General features: G+C 32.7%; 3 long non-coding RNA genes across 5 annotated transcripts; all 3 read right to left on the bottom strand.

The window, feature by feature from the left end:
* Positions 1–7,298: 7,298 nt before the first annotated feature.
* LOC135119665 (uncharacterized) lies at positions 7,299–10,346 on the bottom strand. Of its 3 annotated transcripts, XR_010278318.1 has the most exons (12): positions 10,281–10,346; positions 9,900–9,998; positions 9,751–9,822; positions 9,566–9,637; positions 9,470–9,508; positions 9,282–9,352; positions 8,865–8,934; positions 8,369–8,440; positions 8,050–8,131; positions 7,871–7,942; positions 7,574–7,657; positions 7,299–7,519 (listed from the first exon to the last, which is right to left on the bottom strand). It is a non-coding gene; the product is annotated as an uncharacterized LOC135119665 (long non-coding RNA). The 3 variants fall into 3 exon arrangements; XR_010278316.1 differs by lacking the exon at positions 9,470–9,508; XR_010278317.1 differs by lacking the exon at positions 9,470–9,508 and having other exon boundaries at positions 8,050–8,121; positions 10,281–10,345.
* Positions 10,347–10,434: 88 nt separating this feature from the next.
* On the bottom strand, positions 10,435–11,567 carry LOC135119666 (uncharacterized). Its single transcript, XR_010278319.1, has 5 exons — positions 11,480–11,567; positions 11,160–11,228; positions 10,823–10,888; positions 10,639–10,707; positions 10,435–10,521 (listed from the first exon to the last, which is right to left on the bottom strand). It is a non-coding gene; the product is annotated as an uncharacterized LOC135119666 (long non-coding RNA).
* Positions 11,568–13,532: 1,965 nt separating this feature from the next.
* Positions 13,533–15,067, bottom strand: LOC135119673 (uncharacterized). The gene is made up of 4 exons (XR_010278324.1): positions 14,955–15,067; positions 14,299–14,903; positions 14,092–14,231; positions 13,533–13,996 (listed from the first exon to the last, which is right to left on the bottom strand). It is a non-coding gene; the product is annotated as an uncharacterized LOC135119673 (long non-coding RNA).
* Between the last annotated feature and the right edge of the window lie 6,983 nt (positions 15,068–22,050).

Here is a 22,050-nt window from a genome sequence, read left to right as displayed (position 1 = left end):
TGTTCTGCAGTGCAAGATAAAAGTACTTTGAAGCTTTAAGAGAACACTACACGTAAAAAATTAAGAATGCTACTGTGTAAAAAGAAAGAGATGTAACAAAAAGTAAGTCATGCTCTAGTACAGAATTAACGTTTATACTATTTTTTGACTGTTTTATCCATTTAATAAAAGTTCTTATTTGATTATATAAAATCTCATTATATTTAATTACCAAAAAATCATCCTTAGAGTAAAAAAAATTACTTACAGCTCAAAGAAAAAAGATTAATTAGGGCAAATTATTTTATGAAGAAAATTCTTGTTAGAATCATTTGTTTCGTAAAAACCATGGCTATTATAAATATAATTAAGTTTACACTTTTATAATCCCTTATTAAGTGGACATAAATTCAAAAAGCTTTAAGTTGCTGAAGTTATATTATTTTCATTATTATTGTTAGGGTTACTATTGTTGATATGGTCATCTTAATACTGCAAGTAGGAGCAGATATCCTTTTAACCCTGGACACCTTTCTTGTTCTGTTTAAGTGTTTCAGCCGTCTATTCTATTATCCTAGATAGCCTGAGCAACCTCTTATGGAGCAGACATTACACTCACTTTTAAAATTTGCGCAGGTGAGCATTAGTGCAACAACGCCTCTTAATGTAAAAGAACTGCAGAATATTTTAGTCAAAGTACACACTCTAAATTCCATTATTTATTGCGATATTGAAAGTATTTAAATTAATATGCAGGTTTTTGGTTCGTCCTGTTCACTTGAATTTTATTTTACAATGAATTATTAAGTATAGCGTTAGGTCAACATCTTTTTTATAGTAAAAAAGAAAATAAACTAAACTTTGATGCAGAATACCACCTGCGCACATAACGGGTAAATACAAATCTAAGTCAACAGATAAATCATTTCCATGTACAAACGCCTTCTTATAATAAAAATCAATTGACTAAGTTTAAATTTTTTAAAATGTAATTCTAAAATAATTTTAATTTACGCCATACTCTTTTCCGGTACTGGATTGTAGTAGTACATGAATATCAACATGATAATGGGTAACAAAAAATTATTTGGCTTACTTTCGTTAGGACTTGATACCTTAGTAATATGAGCGTCCACTTTTTGGCGTTTAATGACACGTTATTCTATCTCAGTGAACCTAGTGAACTACAAGGAACGTGTTGTGCGTAACTACATGGTGGTTAATTTACGTATTCTACAGTTTCTTTTATTTAAGGGTGTGTTTCTTAGGACTTTCAATTGCGTAGTCTCTCGAGTTGACTGTAGCGTTTATAACAATATAATAAATTTTAAGAGAAGCAGCAAGTTTATAGAATTATAGTGCAACTGAACCCAAAGACGAAAAGCAGAAAGACTGGACGTTTTGCATAAATAATTAACTAAATATAGTATTGTGCGCACTACGTTTTCCATTTGTTTCCTTTTTAAGCAAAAGTGTAAAAGCAATTTCAATTGGCCAAGTCAGTTAGACCTTTAAATATTAAAAATATTAGAACACATATAAACAACGTTAATCAGTAGCTAGTTATTTCATACATTTGCCTAAAGTTTACTGTAATTTATGAATTAGTGTCCCTATATTGGATATGACTATTTAATTATAGTAAAAGCAATGCTTGCATCTTTTAGTTTTTTACCAATCTCGCTATAATGAGCTTCCTTTCAACGCCCCTCAAGTGATTTCTTTATCAAAAAACTCAGAGATCTTATTCCTTTGAGTTCACTCTACTTAGATTCATCTACATGGGCATTAATTATTGTTTCCAAAAATTGAAGTGCTGGTTTAGTAACCAATATTTTGTCCTTAAATACTCCTTTCCCACCTAAAATTTAAGCGCTACTTGTTTGTTTACATTTTGTTGGTAGGCAGAAAGTAATAGTGAAATCAACAGTATAGAGTCCTACTTCAATTGGTATATAAAGCGATGTGAACTAAATAGTAATATAAAGAAAAGTATTTTTACGAAAGTTACTACTTTGCTTACTGCCTCTCACCAACTAAAAAAGCAGATAAGAATAAATATGATCACTTTACGGATTTCTCACAAAGCATTATTTGGTGGTTAATATATAATATTAGAGGTTAAAAAAAATTTTAAAATAGCTAAATATTAAAGATTTAAGATGTTGTAATCAAACGCTCATGGTTTATTTGCTAAGTCGAAGCTTTTCGTAATTGTATTTTTAAAGTTATTTTTTAATCATACATACAGTTATTAAAATATTATTTGTATAGCATATGGTTTGACTTAGTATTAAAACCACAGAGTGAAGTTTGTGCTTCATATTCAAGAAGGGTTTACCTGGGAAATGCCCTTAAAGGCTGATGTAGTGAAATTTAAGACAGAAAAGTTAAAAGGAGGGAATTTTGCGTATTTCTAATGATATTGACAAATTATGGAAGCAGAAATAGATGGCGATTAAATAAAATATAAGCTACAAACGCAAAAATATACTAGTCAACATAGGTAACATAATTCGGCGAGTATTTAAGAGGCAGGTTACTGTCAAAGTGGTTAATCATTAGCGGTATACCGCGTGTATGTTGTCTCTTGCCATAATCTTCTTTTCTATTTTTCAAGGGAGGTAAGTGTATTCGCAGTTACTACAAGAATTTCACTGTCGTGGGTCATACATCCACCGTAAAGAGTTGTAAACACCCCAGTCTGCTTAGCAAATTGCTGACCCGATTATATACGTAAAACCCATAAAACTACAAATATTATTTATTATAATTTGTAGTCAGAAGTCCTATTTAATATCTTAACGACCTTTACGACATTGGATACATATTTTAAAGGTATTCAAATGGGTGCAACTTCGATACTTTTTCACCGAAGGAAGCGTGAATAACAAGCGCTGTAACGTTAACGTTCATGTAAGATTTGACTTTAAGTATATGTTTAATTTTATTAGTAAGAAAAGGCTATATAGTAGGTGTAATATCCTATAAAAAGTAACATTTTTTTCTAAGTTAAGTGTTTTTTTAGCTGCAATGAATTTTTTAAAAATAACAAGAGACCATAGGGGTGTATCTCTAAAACCTTACTTAGAACTATACTTTTTTAAGTTTAATTTTAATAATTACTAACTTATATCATAAGAGATTTAGCTAATGACGACCTTACCATCACCAATAAATAAAGGTTTTTTGCTGGCCTTTCTAAATTGACGTAATTGTAAGACTATACTCGAGTTAGAATTAATGAAACTTTTTACTATATATATAACATACTGTACATTAACGCTATCCGAATTAATAGTTAATTATTCTATGTACTTATAAAATTAATAGCTTACCAAATAAATTCTACAGTTACTTCCTTGTGATATTATTAAAAGTTTTAATAGTCGCGTTGAGTATTTTTCGGATCCTATAGCAACTTAATGAGGTATTATTTGTAAAAATTTATGGAATAACCAATAAAATTAATTGCAGACGGTTCATTTTCTCACCTCACTGCCTAGACGGAATTGTAAGTTTTTTATTCTTTACAGTATAATGCTGTGGATTATTCCAAGGGGGCCTCTATTTATTTTATTTTTTTTTATGTTTAAATAACGATAAGCTAACTGATTAAGTTAAGAAGACAGCATTGCCTTGCTAGTCTATTCCAACTGCAGCCCTCGCCGTTAACTAGAATATTATTTTTGTTCTGAGTATTTATATCTTCTATGGAATGTTTCCAGTAATCTTAAATTGCCGAACAGATGCCTTTTTAAGCTTAATTATATCCATAAATTATTTGTAATTATGCTACACATTGTTATTAACGTAATATTCTAAAGAGTTTAGGTAATAACCAACTTACCTCCATCAGCAAAGGAAATGTTTCATGTCCTTCGTAATTTGACTTTGTTGTAAGATTAATATTACGATAGTACCATAAAATCTTTTTATAATATAATAATATTCTATAAACGCATGCTATTCGAGTACATAATGAATTATACACCATACTTCTAAATTTAATAGCTTACCAGATAGATCATATAGTTACTTTCTTGTAAGGTTACTAAGAGCCTTAATAGTCGTGTTCAGTATTTATCAGGCCCTCTGGCAACTTAATAAAATACTATTAGTCTATACCCTACTGCTCTTGGAGAGAATTTAATGTGACACTTTAATTTTGAAGCGTTCTTGGTATAAGATAGCGATAAACCTTTTGTATTTTATAAAATTTAAAAATTTAAAGAAAAACTAATATAGCCTTAAAAAGGATATTTTTAGAGAGGCCCTCTTGTGAGGCGACAAAAAATTGAAGTGTATAGCCTACACGAAAAATTTGAAGCCATATTAAAAGAAAGTTTTTGATAACAAAAATAACAAATTCAGATAATTTACCACTTTAGAAAGCGTAAAACGACAAGAGAACAAATTACATCTCCGTTGAATGTTACTCTTCTCAGTCTTTGTGATACAAGTATAAATAAGTCATAGGTTTTACGCAAAAGCAAACATAATTAAACGTAATACACTTATATAAGCGTTTGGAGTAGACCATTACACTACAACCGCAATCATTTTTAGTGAAAATAGATGCCAGGTAAAAAAAAACTCTATTTATTTAATGAAAAGTCAAAATTAAATATAAGCTTTATAACTGGATAAAAATTTATAACAAACAGATAAAAACTTTATCATCTAGCAACAAAATTAATGGAAAAAGTTTTTTTAGTAATTAAAGCAGACAAAAAAAGTGACCTGAAAAATTTTTATTAACTATTTTTTAACACTTTTAAGGTTAAAACGTTTACCCTGCACAGCTGCTTGAATGCACCAGCTAAGCGGACATGAAATATGTGCGAGTCATGTTTGCGACTGTCTCAGTTGTTAGACTTCTAGAAGTGGCGTGAAAAAAAAAAAAATTCACTTAGACTGTAGAATAACCATTTCTTTTGAGCCTTAGATCATTTGTAAAAGATAAAAGATATAACTTTTTTTTACACCCCGCTGAATGCGAGTTTCAAAAACTTTATTTAATGTTCAATTTACACATATTTTTATAGCCTCCTGAACAGTTTTCTTTAATATGCGTAGTTTTATCAAAAATGAGATTAAACTTATAATTATTCAGAAATAAATGCATGCTAATTCTAATGATTTTTAAGTTAAGGGTTGAGATAATACTAATGAAAAATAATTCGACAATATTAGTTTATTAATTATGCTTATAGTGTTTTCTAATTAAGCCAATAAAAGTAATAGCTTAAGACTTTAATGAATTCTTGCCTCCAAATAAAGCATCTGCTAAAGTAATAGTTCAAAGGTTTAATTTTAACAATTTATTTGTTCATAAACTCAAAAGCTCTGACAGAACAAAAAATGTAAGTATAAACTTTTATTTTTATACTGAAATATACTTCCTCTCAAAAGGATTTTATCATAAAAAATATAAATATACATTTAATAAAATTTAGACCTCTTTAATATATCGGAAGTTTTGTATAGTTTTTTAGCAAGTTATCCTCCTTTATCTAATAAATAAACTAGAGTACTGGTTGTTTAAAATTTCCTTTCAAGCTTTTAGACTCCTTTAAAAATACACACGCCCTCTAGAAGTTAAGCTCTCAATAAACTGTCCTGTAGACAGTTACTAAAAACACATTGTTCGGCCCTATAGACCAAAACAATATATTAAACTTGCTCTTTAAATAATAACGATAAAACTTCTATAAAGCCCTAGAGGTTGGAAAGAGGTCATAAACAAAAGATCGAATCTAGTTTTTATTGAATTAAAATGAAATGTATATATATATACAATTTTAAAATAATCTTAATAGATTAAATCTACCAGTTAAAATTAAATATAAATGCAAAGAGCATACCCTCAGTTATGTGGGATCTACCCTTTTTTTTAACTGCACATTGTGGTTGGGTCATATAATCAACACTATGTTCGTTGCGAATAGTTAATGGGGTCTTAAATACTTAATAAATTAAAATTCTGTCAAATCTAGTTATAATTATCTTTATATTGTGAAAATCGACTAAAAATATAAAAAGGCTGACTTTTTTAAAATGCAAAAACTTAATATCAAGGCTAAATTGTTATTGTAGCGTGAGCAAAAAAATTCACCGCCAGAGAGCTACCCGAACAGTTATGCTAAGAAGACTACATAAAAAAGAGTTTGTGCTACAAAGTTTTGACAATACTTTTTACTAATAAATCACAGGCAAGCTAAACATTTAGGCTCCGTAAATGAGCTGTCCGTTCCATGAGGTCGGTTATACAGAAAGCATTCTTTTTGTACTCTAAAGGGTTTAGGACGGAGAAAAAGAGGAGGAGCGATCTATTTATTGTCCCCTACGGAAGGGTATATGTACCTTCAGATAAGAAATATAAAATGTAGGGTAAGCATAAACTCGTGCATTGGCACAAGCATATCGTGATTCTCAAATGGGTTTACGATTTAAAAGGAGGTTTACACTAAAATCGTTAAAATTAAAATTAAATAAAAAGTAAGAGCTTTTAAGGTGTATCGGATCTGTTGCTAAAAGAGCTCTCTTTAGTGGCAATTGTCTGTCTTTCAAATATAAATTAAATTTATTTCCTAAGAGGGTTACTTTTCCACAAAATAGAATTTTTTATGCCCAAAAAGTAACTATACAAACAGTTTTGCTGAAGAACTAGCCAAGTAGCTCACTCCTTATGTTGGCATAATTACCGAATTCGTAACACTTTCCCGATTTCAAAAATTAGCAATTTCTGCAAATCTTGTCCCCCTACTCCTTTTAGTTTTCGAGGAAAGCACTCTACAACACAAAAGCCAATAATTGCAAAAAGTCGAAAACTATGGTGTTTTGACATATTAAAAAACTTGAGATAATCTGGCTTAAAAAACCTTTTTTTATGAATTAATATTACAGTGCCAGAAAAATTTACCAGCGTTTTGTATTCATTTCTCTACGATAGACCAGGTTGTACTAATAGTAGAAGACTTATCCACTTCCAGGCTCAGTACTAGAACCATTATCTTTTTGAGACATTCCCCCTTCTCCCAACAAAGGTTCCCTAGATCTTAAAGCAAATAAAATTGCTATAAATTAATTTTAATCATAAATTAAAAGATTTTTACGTTTAATTTTTTTAATAGTTATAGTTATTTTTCAAAATATTTGATGTCATCTTTAAAATTTGAAAGTATTGAACGTTTAAAATTATTTACATTCAACCACAACATATTTGTATTAAACCTAAAAACAATTTTATATTTTGAACGAAGAGGAAAAAAAAAGTTATTTGGATTTTATTAAAAAATTTTAGTACAGACCCAATAAAGAGAGCAAAGACAGTGCGCGAGGACACCAACTTTTACGCAGATCGACTTTGCATTGCCAGCATTTGAACCTTCATCCCCTCCTAACTTGCCTTTTAAAAAAGTTTTAAAACTCTGTGCAATCCCCGACCGAAGCGTGCAAAAATCGTCAGTAAACGTTAAAAAGATCTTTATCCAGCAAACGTGCTTCACAACTGAAGGATTTTCCAAGTTGTAATTTTCTATAAAAGACAGTCGTAGTCTAATATTGTTTCTTGTTATATTAAAATAATTACATGAAGTCTGGACTTATAGAAGCAGGAAAAGCATTGGTTTCAATGTCGGTTATAGAGTTATCAACACCTCCATTATTAATTTTTCTAAGCAGGACATCAACGCATTAAAAATTAAATATAAAAAATTCAAATAAAAAAGGGCACAGCAAAAGCGATGAAACTCTGAAACTTCACTTTAATAAACTTTATGAAAATATATAACATAGCGTACTATTTTTACATCTAATTTTTAACAAAAATTGCTTATAAAAATATGTATAGCGAACACGACAAATAAGTATATTTAGACCAACTCACCAGAAAGTCAAGGCATTTAGTTCGGAAAAAAAAGTGGATGGAATATCACGAATGCTATTATAATCAAGGCGACTATTGAATAAAGAAAGCATAAGCTAAAAAGAAAAAAGCGATAGCTGTAAAAATTAAATATATATAAGTACACATGATGGCTATAAGGGTTGGACACATAAACTTACAAGTGCTTAAGGTCCTTAAGACCCTTGAACAAATTCTTATTGAGGGAGGTTAAAGGATTATCACTCAAATCTCTATAAAATGCTTTATGAATAATTATATATGTAAACACTAAATGTTATTAAGAAAGTTAGTATATAAGAAGTTTGTATGACACACTGATAGTTCAAGTAAATGCTACTCATTATCTCTATAACCCGCTTTAAGGGCGTTATGAAAAAATCCCACATAGCGTATTATTTTTACACCGAATCTTTAACGAAAATTACTTATTAAACTATGTATAGCGAACACATCATAAGTATATTTAGGTCAACTTACAAGAAAGTCAAGTCTTTTAGTTTGGAAAAAAAGTTGGGTGGAATATCACGGATCCTATTATAATAGAGGCGTCTATAGAATATATAAAGCATAAAAAGCTATGTATGTGGGGAAGGGGGGGAGGTAGCTGAGAAACAAGTAATTGCTATTCAAATCTCCATATTCAAAAAAGGACTTAATGCCAATCAGTTTAATGTTAATTTCAAGAATTATTATTAACAATTATAGTATATAGGAAGTTTATAACTTAAGTTGTTTATTAGCACAAGGAACATGAGACGGAAAAAATAAATAACATCTCATAATTTTTGTCACTTTTGCTTCTTTAAATAGTTGACAAATATCACCCCAAGCGCTGCCGCATGTTCCTTATATAAACGAGATGCTGTGCGGCAGTGGCTTTTAGTTGTAGCGACGTTGCAATTTAAGAAAATTTTTTTACTTGTAAAATTTTTACATAACCATAAAATGGTAAGGAAAAAATTTTCACACTTACAGAAATTCAAGCTTGTTAAGTGGCCCAAACCAACTCATATCCAACGTGGAGAGGATTTTTACTCAAATCTCTTTTAAAAATAAAATTATAATAGACGGTTAAGCATGTATTTCAACTTTCAATACTCATAGTTCTTCTGGTGTACGCTACGAACTCTATAAACATAGCGTTGCTTACCCTTTTGAACAGACGCAGTACCAAAAGTATTAATACTTTACTAATATTTTAATAAATCGCGCCTTTACAATTCTTTAATTAATAAAAAAATTTGTAACACAAGAGTAAGAGTTATACAAGACAAACCAATTTTTAATAACTATAAGCAAAGAAAAGTACAATTTAATTTAATTAATTATTTTTAAAAAGGCAACCTTAAAAATCTAAGCCAATAAAGGAATTTACGGACAAAACAATTACAATTTTTTTAACTCGGTCATAATATCAAATGTTCCTTTTCCAATAAAGTGATAGCATTACCGTTGAGATTCCTATTCAATATTAACCCCATGAATATAATAAACAACGAATAACTTTTTGATACCAGGCGACGTGCGCGTAGTTTATCATTAAGTTTGTAAAAAAAATTTAACTTTTTTATAAATAACCTGTGGATCATTACAAGCTATACTTGAAGTAATACAAAGCTAATATTGGTAGTGGAAAGTACAGCGTTAGTTTTGTTAAAAAATTTTTTAACTTACAGGTACGAAAGCATCTTAAGCCCAACAAAGTACTGACGGTTCACTGTAGTAAGCTGGTTCTCCTGTAACTCCCTTCAAATAAAAAGCGAAAAAAAGTTAACCAGTTTTATATAGTAACAGTTATTCAACTAATTTCTACCATCAATTAAAAAGACTTATAAAGGTAAATATTATATTTGACTTACAATGTTAATAAACTGGTTAAACCAGTAAATACCTCGTCATCAACACTTCTTATACTGTTGTGAGCAAGGTTCCTATATTAAAGAACTTAGAATATGAATCCGGTTATTATATTAATATTTTAATAATATTTGGAAAAAAAATTGCCTACAAATAGGTAAGTTTGGCAAGTTTTCCGCCATACAGCTCGTTAGGTAATGATGGACTAACCACCTCGATTTTAGTAAGTTTTTTGTTGCTGTCTAGACTCCTATAGAAGAACTATTGTAACTAAATCAAACAATTAAGCTTTAAAAAAGTGAATAAAAGTCTGTTGATCAAAAAGCTTAATAAACTTTTATTATATAGTAGTGATACAACTAATACTCAAAGGAGCTTTAGTTAGTCCCTTTTTGAACTATAAAACTTACTTCTTTTATAGTTAAATTTTTTTAGCTAAGTAAATAAAGTAACTAGAATTAGGGGCAATTATAATTTAAGATTTCATTGCCTTTTACCACCCGCATATAACGCCATAAATTATTTAACTTACAGTGAAACAAGATTTGATAAGCCTGAAAATGCAGAATTCTCAATCGATCTTATCTTATTTTGAGATAGATTTCTATTTATATAATGATCAAGTTTATCCATTAGGGGAGTTTACGTTATATATAAAAGATATATTTTAAAATATAACCAGTAACGTACAGATACAAATTTTGCCTCCTTCGGAGAGATAATCTTTTTCGAAGAGGCATCGGTAATGACAGTTAACTCGTTGTCTTGTAACACTATTAATTATTTAAAGAACAGGAATTTAACATTAAATTGTTTCGTTTAATTTGTTTGAAAAAAGGCTTATACATTTAAAATAACTAAAAGTAATGATTTTCTTTAACTAGACTTACATCTGCGATACACTAACAAACCTCTGCGATTCATCTTCAAAAGAAGAAATCTTATTATGAGAATAATCTCTACAATTAATAAGTAATTAAAGACCAGTGAGGGAAAACAATTAGCATGCAACGCAATATTCAACTAAACAGAATATTACTTTTTCAGGTACTATAATAAACAAGGAGAACTTACAAGGATGTAACTTTCTCATACTAGAAATGGTCTTCTTGCGGACTTACCTCATTTCCCTGTGAGTTTCTATTAAAACAAAAGTAAATAATCTGGCAATTTTAAAGCTGTAAAGATAGAAATATCAAATGTTGTAGAGAAGGGCTCTAACGAACATAAGAAAAATGTTATGAGTATAAATCACACAAAAGAATATGACTATGATTTCTTACTTCTGAATTTGTTAACTTAGATGTATATATAATACACACAAAATTACTCAAGAACATTTAAGGGATAAGTTGAAGACTATTACTCGTTTTAACTGCAAAAATTGCTAGAATAAAAAGGAAAGCCTTACATATAAGTTAAATTAAGCTCGATTTCATTACTGGACGGAAACTTAGGGAGTGGGCAAGACTGGAGAACTCTATTTTTTTTAGGGAATCTTAAAATTATATACTAACGTAGTTAAAGACATGTAAAATTTTGTTTTTCGAAAAAAAATTCTATTAATGTACAGAGCACAGTGCATGCCTTTAATATTTTTAAGTTTTAATCAACGTAAAACTTTCTAGGACCAAAAGCATTCTGTCTATTAAAAAAGTTATAAATTAAACGACGACAGCTGCTTTTTCTTAAACCGTTTAATAATAATGATAATATTCGCTAAACCCTTACAATTCTTTTTCTCTCCTAGTTTTTACGCAACCCTGGGGAGACGAAACTTCCACTGATAAAACGAGAAGGGAGAGTCCTAGGAAATAAAAACACATCACAGCCCCGAGATCTATAGCTAGCCACGTTAAAGAAAAGAGCCATTTCTACCTCTCTTTATATTTATACTTGCTACTGACAGGAAGGAGCAATATGTCGTCCAATACTTAAACAGTGTTTACTATCGTCCTTAAATATTTTGTCTTTAAGCACGTGGTTTCTGTGCGATTTCTATATGGAGTTCCGGTTTCTCAACTTAACCTACTCCTCTGTTTTAATAGGTTATAAAGTTGTTAGGAGCTATGAGATGGCGAGCTAATAAGAAATTATACTTTACGACAATTTCGATTTTACCTGCCTCTACAAAATAAATCTCAAATATATTGATTATTATGCCCTTTGCTTACTACTTAAGTTGCAATACGGCTCCTGTTTTAAGATTTATTTTATTTCCAAATCCCAAGTGCTCGTAATATACAACATATAAACCACGCTTAATCCTTTTTTAGACTAGAATTAGCGGTACCCATTATTTGGATACAATCTTAAAATGTTTTTTTTTAAACAGTTAATAGATGGATATATGCCTTAAAAAGTAAGGTTGTTACCGTCTTTAGAAAACTTTTGGGATTATGTTTATACAGGCCCCTTCATAATAAAACATTATTTTCTGTATCCTCTTTCTCGCTAGGACTATAGTAATCTAAATGAACTCTACAAACCAAGCTTCTATATGCTTTAAAAACTTTGCGACTCCTATACTTTCTTACCATTGCATATAGTGATTGCACCTAGAAATTAAAGTTATATTTTTTTTATAAAAAAACGTCAAAAAGTGGACGCCACCTATCCAAAGCTGTTGTTTCTTTCTGTTTTTCGCTTCATTAATAGTTGTTAAATAGCTCATTTCATCGTAATTATTGTATTTCCTTAAGCACTTTATAAAAATAGTTTAGATTATCACCACAAGCTTAATCTTGACTTTTAACTTTTATTTTTATAAGACTATTTCATTGCGCCCTACTACAATGTATAAGTTAAATTTATTTTAGTGTAACTTATTAATTTCCTCTTATTATTTTCTCGATTTATGCCTTTTTTGATATGCTGACATTCATCCATCTTTAGAAATGTTTAAGAGCTTTTTATTGATATATTATTTAAGACACTAATTTACAGTATAAATATCGCCAAGCCCTATATTACCTCAAGCCTATTTGTATTACGTTGCATTTATGCAATATGGTTGGGAATTAAGTTGTGGCTCTGCTTACTGGTTTAATTTGGCTGAAATAGAACGTTTGTAGTAATCGACTCTACAGCAAATTAAAATCCGCCATCTCAATTTAAATTATTTTCTGCTTAATTACGTACCCAGATATTAGTATAATAATCTTTAGGTAACTGAACTTTATAATTTCGTATCGTGATTGCCTAACACTTAAATAGACCTTTTTAAAAGTTCCTCAAAATAAATTGCTTAACACATTTTTATATAGTAAATCGCTGAACTGTCATTAATAACCCCCGGGTTTCGTCGTAGTAGCTACTTCTTCTGGTGATATTTTAGCACCTGGGGCCCGATGGAGACCCAAAACTTTGAATACTCGAGCTCTCAAACCAGGAGTGATCGCAGACATGTTACATAATAGCTTTTGATCGATAAAGTGACATTATTTTCTAGACAATAACATACACTAACTAGCGCTTACGAGGAACGTGTCCCTCCTAAGGCTCGTAAAGGACCACGGCATGGCATTACGTTGGAAGACATTGTTTTAGGGGCCCAGCTGAAGGTCCCGGTGAAGAGCATCATTTCGCACAAACCAAGGCGCAACTGCATATAAAAGGGGAGGGAGAAGTGACCCCTAAGGGACCTCTGCTGTCAGAGATCGAAGCGGCAACCGGGTACCTACCACGCGCAAGCTGAAGACGCGAACATTCAGATATGATTTCCGCACCTTACGAAGGTCATGAGGGAAAGATAACGAGCGCAGTTTGTGCAGCAGACCTTCATACCAAACTTGAGCAAATGCCTTCTCAACGTCAAGAAAGATATTGCCTGTTGCCTTCTTATGGTTAAAAGCGCGAGTGGTTTATTCAATTATGCGAAGGAGCTGCTGGTTCGTTGGGTGCCCTTGCCAAAATCCAAACTGAAACTCTGGTAAAGCTTTCCAAGCGTCAACGACCTCATCCACTTTGCCGACCGCTGACAGTAAACTGATGGATCTGTACCTGCTAGTTACTGATTCTGGTGTCAGTGTTTTTGGTAGCCTCACAACGCTCGCCGTCTTCCATCGAAACGGAAAGGTGCCAAGGAGAATGTCGAAGATTTCATCAGGAGGTAAAGATAGATCATTCCTATTAATGGCTTTTCTTCAGTATCTCATTAGTGATGTCATCGGGGCAAAGCTCCTTCCGTTTAGGTAGCGCTTCGACAATTGCTTGCACCTCGTTAATATTAACTAGCTTAAGCAGTTCCTAATTAACGGGGAGAAGTAAGCTCGACAGAAAGAAAGGAACGCAGCGTCATTAGCAGTATAGTGAGCAGCTGGCACGTTTTAAAAAGCAAGAACATTGGCAAAAAGCGTAGCTATATCTCCATCACTCTCGGCCACTATATTTCCTTCACAAAGGGGCGGTAGTGGTGCAAGACCCCGATTTTTTAACCTTTTAACAAATTTCCAAAAGGAGGAACGGCTTCTGCTGCCTGATTCTAAAATACGATGCAGGTTTGCTCTCCATTTATTGTTAAAATGGACCATTAGCTTTTTCTAATGTACCTGTGAAGTCGATTAAGTGCAGGTTTGAGGGCGCTCTGCGACAATATGGCTACTCGAATAAGAAGTCGAGGTTGGCAGGTAAGTGTCTTTAGTACGTCAGGCAGGCGATCAGGGCAGTACGTTACTTCACGAGCTATCGTGGCAGTAGTGTAAGCCATGTTTAGTGCGGTTTCGAAAAGGGCAAAAGCATTTTCCGGCAGGGCGGGCGTGACAGTAATGACCGACCGCGGCAGCGTGGTTTCTGGTACCTTTGTATATTTTTCCCAGTCACTAAAAAATACAGGAAATTCTTTGATGTGCCCTTCTCGTCCCCTAAATCGAGAATAACTGGGAAGTGATCGGAGGACAGCTCGTGGAGCGCTTCAATTCCCGTAGAGAGACGTATATCTTTAAGTATGGCAATATACTGTACGTCCACTGTGCCTGTAGTCGCCAAGTGTGTTGGTTGCTGGGGACCTAGCATGCACGACTGCTCAACAGCGTAGGCCTCGAGGATGTGCCCAATCGAGTTATCGGCTCGGCTGTTCCATGCAGATTTGGCGATTAAGATCCCCGCACAAAAAAGCAGAAGCGACAATCCCGAGGATGGTGTCCAAATCGGAGGGCTGGAGTAGCTTTCAAGGGGGTTTGTAGACAGCGATTACAGAAACGAGTACCTGATCGGCTATACCTAGGGAAATTCCACTGCCTCGACACTTTGTAGAGCTGGCATACGCATCGCCTCTACTTTATTAATCGTAAAATATAATATATATACAAAAAATTAATAGATTGAACACACGAGATTAATTAAAAAGTATCAACTAAATTCGGTGTCAACTAAATTGTATGCTGCAAGGAGATCATATAGTTGACAACTAATGCCTTTTTTTATTTTTTAACTTTATGTAGAATTTCCAGATAAATATAAGAGCCTTGACGGAAGTATAATAATGTCAAAAAGTAAAGAGTACTAAATAGCAAGGACACTTGAAGTGCTAAAAAGAAAAGTAATTAAAAAAAAATGTAATGTAGTCAATAAGTAAATTATTTGTACTACTACTAATAGATATACCAACAAAAGTATGTAAAACGGTTCCCTTAGTTGCAAAATCTACCTTAAAAGTTTTATAGTTTGAAATATACATGAAATATATATCTGATAACATAGATTAATAAATAAAAGGTAGAAATCACATTTATTTAAGTAAAAAATGTAAACGAATGGTCCCTAAAACATAGTTCAACTTTAACCAGAACAAAAATAAACAAAGTTATCAACATTAGGAAAAAAAAAAAATTTAAAAGATTTATGGATCTCCCACAAAATATTACTTTTTAATATGTTATCAAGAACTCTCTTTAAAAGGCCAAAGTCCACTAAAAAATCTTAAAATTTCTCGTACGAATCTACAGGGGGCTTGCGACGGGAAACAAAAAATAAATTTAAAAATTTTCCTAAAGTAAAAGAGTCAGAACTTTTGTATTTCTTCTCTATTTTTTTATGTAGCCTAAATAGATTGCCAATAGGACCCTTATCAAAATTTATTCCCAAAAACTTACACTAATCTACTTTATATGTCTTCATAACCTTCTGCGCCGTGTTAAACCGTTTCATTTTGTTTATCCACCGTAATGGTATCAACCCTTTCCATTGAGATATCAACAAAGTCTAAAGGGGGGTCGTCCACTTCCTACAAGCGGCACTGCTACATTGGGGATACCTTAAGCCTCAGATATCGGACTTTTAACATCAACAGGTTTATCAGCACATTAATAATTCTCAAATATATAAAGGTTCCTCATCTGACGCAATCTCGCAGACCTTTGGTCTTGGTCCAGTCGCGCCACATAGGACATAGGGCTGGCTTACCTCATTGGCATGTTTCCTCAAGGCATCATGGGGTAAATTCATTCCTTTCCAGCTGCTGCTAGATTGAGGTAAATCCATTACGCATATTTATTTGAGTGAAGTGTTTCGGCAAACTTCTGTTCGTTACCTCTGCTGGAGCTGTAAATCAATCTTTACAAGCTCAAGATATGCGTGATGGCATTACCATCAAGAGCCAAACAAAATTTATTTATATACGTTTTTCTGGCATCAATAAGAATCCATTAGGGTCAAAAACTTTAATGCGATCCGAATAATTTATTTTTTCGACAACTAGTAGCTTCTATCTCTTGACCTAAGGGGAAGTTTTAGCTATGATTTATTAACTAAGGAAAAGAAAGTTGGACATATATAACTCTTGAAAAAAAACCATCATTAGTTGCACTCGCTTTGCTGAAAAGGAGTTAACTTTAAAGTAGAAATATTAACTCTTAAGATTTCTATTTATGTTCGAATGTACTCATCTACAATAATATCCAAAGCCTCCCTTTTTACCACAAATTCCATGGATAAAATCTTTCTCAAGCTAATTTCTAAAGGGGGGCTAATTCTTTTATTATAATGCACTATGTTAATTAAGGGTTTGCGGTATTTCTAAATAGTTGATCTTTAAATGTATCTTCAGGAAGAAATGGTAATTCCAGGTTTCTCCGAATTGAACACAGGCACACTCAGAAACAGACCGGGGAGGGAATGCACATTAGTACCCTGATTCGAAAGAAATTCTCTTAATACTATCTCAAAAATAACCGTATAAAACCAAAAATTACAATCAGGAGAGTAAAAACCATTAAAAATGTTACGATCAATCATTATAACCTTTTCTCGAAGAATTGACGTTTGAGAATAGTAGAAGGCAGCCTTCTAAACATTCATCTCAAAAATGCTCCTTGCCAGTCAATGAGATGAGGGCCAAAAAAAAAAAGGGTAAGTTAAACTCTACACGGTAACCGGTTAAGGAATACATAGATACCAGCCGCTTAAGAACATTTTAAATTTTTTCTCTTTCCCGCAGCACTAGCCGGTTTCCCTGGAACCATGGTGTAGCCATAATTATTACCCGGTAGTAGGTTTCCCGAGGTGTGCGGATGATAACCAATCTTGTAAGGTCTGAAGCAATTCAGAAGGGTACTGTAAGAGTTCATCTTGTCAGCACCAAAATTTTTGTAAGGCTAGTTATTGTTCTAAATGAGGGAAGTGATAGCATTGCAGTTAGGTTCAAGATTACAGAAAAATAAACTGTGGGTACTTTCAAAGCCGGAACTTTGGAGGAAAAGGACGTCAATAAAAATTGAATCAATAACTGTTCCAAAAATTTGAATGGGTATTCCTGCTTTTGAAAATGTGAAGAAGGCTAAGATTATTCATCAATTTTGTATATAACTTTAAACTTTTCATTATTATATAAAAATTCTTTATCAATAAAACTTTGGAGGTAAAAAAACCTCTATATTTTTATCACTTAGAAAGCAATTAAGTGCTGAAAATACTTATATAATTTTCCATTAATACAATGACTTTCGTACTTGATTTTATATTGGTTGGGGACAAATTTTCAAAAGGAACAGAAGAAATCGAAAGAGTTATAAAATCGCATAAAATATAAAACAGTTGTAAATAAAGAACATTATCAAGTCTGCCTCTCTTATTAACTTAATAAAAATAGAAATACAACCAAAGTAAGTACAAGTTGACGGTAAAAGGCCCGCTGGCAAATCGCTGACCTTAAAAAAGTGATTTGCAATGCGCACCATATCTGATCTATTTAACAGAGGCTGTCTTCTTAAACTGAAAGTCAACTTACCAATATTAACTTACCAAACTCTTCAATATTAAAGAAAAAAAGCAGTCATTAGGCCATCAATAGCCCTCCTCAATAAAGTCAAATTTTAAATAGAAGAAACATGAACCAAGAGCGCTTTCTAAATAAATCGGATAATTCTCCTTCAAAGAAGACCTGGAGAGAAACAAATAAGATATACGTGTCTAAAGAAGGAAGAACAAATGCCAAAAAGTGTAGTGATACACAAAGTCTATACCACCTTAATTTTTACAAACTGTTGCCTACCAGTAGGAAATAAATTAATAAAAACTAGCGTTAATAACCAGTTCACTTCCCGATAATGTATATATACGTGAAAAGGTCAGTTTGAACATAGCATAAGTTTAAGTGCAAGTTCCTTTAGGAAGCGAGTGTTTTAATAAGACGAAAACAAACGGGATTGATAGAAAAGTTAAACGGTTGGTTTCCTTAGTATTCCTTGTTAAAACACTTATCTTGACAACATATTTTGCAATAGAACAGGCAAAATCCAAGAATCGTATAAAATTTAAAATTGTCGTCAAGTTAAATAAACAAAAAAAATTCATGTGATTTTTATTCAAAGTAACAAGTCTAAAAATTATAGGTAAAATAACTGCCTGATCTAAAGGTTATTTATGATTATACACACTTTGACTAGTTCTCTGATACAGGTAAGATAGAACCTGCTTATAGACTTTTTAGCTAAAATTATAAGACAATGATTAGCTTAAGTTAATACAATAAAACAAACAATAATCAGCTTAAGTTTATAGAGTTACGACAATGTCACCGAAGCTACAAATAATAATTTATTGTTCACGATGGACGCATGCTTAGTTGTAAACATAGTAAATTAAATCTAATTAAAATTAACTAAATTTAAATTCATAAAAAGAAATAAAATAAATTTATAAATACTTAACAAAAATAAAATCACTAACTAAAATCAATTAACAAAATAAAAGAAATTAAACTTTATAAGCTCCTAATTTTACATAGGACTTTAGGTCACTAACCTCGCGCTATAAATGGTTGTTGACTTATAGAATAATCAAATTATCAAAATCATAAGTAATAAACCTGATTAAATGCTAATACAGTTTAACTCAATAAATCAACAATACTACATTTAGAAAATAATTTAACATTGTAAAATTAAATAATAAAATCGAGCTCTTACATTTGAGCAAAAATAAAAATAAAATAAAATAAAACCAAGTAGAATAAAACATAGTACAATAAAAATTTACTCAATATAAATAAACTTATATAAAAATTAAGTCAAGCAAAAAATAATTTGGTAAAAGAGTGCTTATACTACTGCTAACCTATGTAACTTATTGACTAGTAAGAGGCACTATTATAATTAAGAGACCACAAATGAAACCTTTTGACATGCTTAGCTGCTTGAAAACACCGTAATAAGAGCAGAAGTTCTTTCGTTTTTTCGCACGTCCTGTGCATCTAACTCACTTGAATCTCACTTTTATATCACTTTTTTGGCGCGGGACGTGTCGACTTAACCTTGGTTCAACTGTGACTGCAGCAGGTGAGACCTTTGTCTAAATAGTTGTTGACTTTGGCTACTGCATAGGTTGGCTACTTAATGGGTAGGCTAGGGACGTGTTCTGTCACGGACCTCGGATCGTTAGCAATATCTTGATGCTTTCTTTGAGTCATGTACATTCTTCATGTTAGTATCGTAGGAACTTTGCCGGCGACTTGTTTATTTTATCGGTCGTATGCTTGTTCCCAGGCACATGTCGTAAAGTGGACCAAAAGGCCCTATATATACACGTTTGACACGAACGTTATTCCTTGCGTCTTTTGGTAAACGTTTGCCGTAGAATCCTGACAAGAGGGTGCCATCCACAGATGGACTATTGTATCGTTATTAGACTGAATGAAAATGACGTGGTGTCTAGCAACCCTCTACTTTGATTGTGTCCTTTGAGCTTAAGCCAAGACAATAGTAACCGAACCCCTCTGGATTATTTACCCAACAATTAGCGTGAATATGGTTGCCCTGCATAAATCTAGTTTGGTTCAGGAACGTGCAATACTGTGGAGAGACGAAGGCTTATTACTACGTGTGGAAACATACGCTCTTAAAATTGGTAAAAACTTCGTGTCAAGTAGGTTCTTGAAGCTAGTGTTACATTCCTAGCACCGATAAGGTTAGTACTACTTTCTCTAACGATTTCTATCGTACATCCATCGAAGGATTGAGTTTAGCATACTATCTCTGGGTCGATGACCTATAAGTCGAACTACCTTGCTGACTTACGTGGTTCTTATTAGCGTTGCCGTCCGGAGATGATCCTCTGTGAAAGTCGATGGGCGAGCTGTGACAAGTTCATTTGTTTACTACTAGCATTTGGATGGAAACAGCTAAGTTTTATGTTGGCTGCTTCTTATAGCGGTACTAGCTGCGTGCGAAACCCTCTGATAGTAAGCGGCATACAATGAGTGACACGATGATACTCTCCCCATTCCATGGGGCTGCGGTTGGAGCAGGCTGCTCCGTCGCAGAGTTCTTGCGATCTAGTCCAGATCATACCTTTTGATTATTGACTATAGGTTATCGCGTGTAACGGTGTTAATACTAGCAATAGTATAAGATACTGTTGGTTAACCTTGGCTGGCTAGTAGTCAGTTCGATCATGAGACCCAGCAGTGCTGGTTACTATGCTAGGCGTAGTCTAGTGTGGGAACGGTACTATGGTTGGCTTCTGGCCAGCTGTGGGCTGGGTGCACCTTCTTGGGTCTTTGTTCCTTGGGTTGCATTCGGTTCCGGTTAGCTCGCCGCTAAAATCCGTAGTGCTTGTTCCTATGCTAGGATAGGCTTAGTATAGTAGAGGCACTGTTGGAAAGAGTATTGTCAGCTAGTATTATATATAAGTATATACGCGCGAGCCCAAGTATTTTAATAAAAAAGGATATATTATAGATTGAATAAGTAATAGAATAACTAACCAAACAATAAAAAATATATTCAAAAATAAAAAACTAAAACAGCGAAATGAACAAAAAAAAACAAAAAGAGAAAGCTGGAGACCAAAAAGACCAAGTATCTCACTTTATAGTACTGGCTTACTATAGATGTGATTACGATCGATTGCTACTTAATTTACTGGAATTGAGAGTGCTAAAATCACAAGTTCCTTAACAATTCTATGCGCCATTAACGAGAATAGGTGCGTGTTATCACAGCTAAATAGCATATAATGAAAAGACTTAAAAGCAAAGTGATAAAAATATTAAATGTAAAGGAATGGATTAGTACAATTCCATAATATTATAAAACAAATATATATAATTAAGTTAATATAATAAACTATAACCCTAGCCCTATCCTCCCCCCTTAAGTAGGTCTAAGAAATGTTTTGACCGCGAGTTCTTGGCACCCAACGAGAAGTCATAATTTAGAGTCTGTCTAATAAGATAAACTTAAATGAGCTTGAGGTTACACTCACTATGTAGTTAGCTGTTGTGCACAAACCAAGGGGGCGTCCACCACCATTTTAGAACGCGATTTTGTAGTATTTTTAGTCTATGGATATGCTTGCTTAAAAAATGGGCACAAGCAAGAGGGTCATAGGCCATCAGCGGGCGTGTAACTACAGAAACTCTTTTTTATATGCAATTTGCTTTTCCTGCATAGTAAGGGATCTAACACGGCTATAGCTATTCTGGTTTTAAAACGACTTAAGAAAGATGTGGAGTTCAGCTTAGTCTTTCGTCCACGCACAATTTTGAGATAACTAACCTTCTTACTTCGAGGATTGACAGTTTACTTGAGATCTAGGGGGGTATCCTTCCCTTTGTTATAATTACAAAGCTACTTTTCGGCTCGTTAATTATTAACCTCCCTGTTGGATACCATGTCTCAATTACTGTCAACTGCATGCCTTTAAACACCAGACAGGAGGATTTTGGACTATAATATAAGGCTGTGTCGTCTACATTTTGAGCCTAGTTTCTATTTTTTCGACAATTGTGACATGTCGCACATGTAGAACGAAAAAAGTAAAGGGGGTACTAAGAAACCTTGGGAAACACCCTCCTTTAATTGTCT

This window comes from Zophobas morio, unplaced genomic scaffold (genome assembly GCF_036711695.1).
Source record: "Zophobas morio isolate AGI-343-1 ecotype UQ-CSIRO unplaced genomic scaffold, CSIRO_AGI_Zmor_V1 ptg000277l, whole genome shotgun sequence".
Taxonomy (NCBI): domain Eukaryota; kingdom Metazoa; phylum Arthropoda; class Insecta; order Coleoptera; family Tenebrionidae; genus Zophobas; species Zophobas morio.
This window is presented reverse-complemented; position numbering and strand designations above follow the sequence as displayed.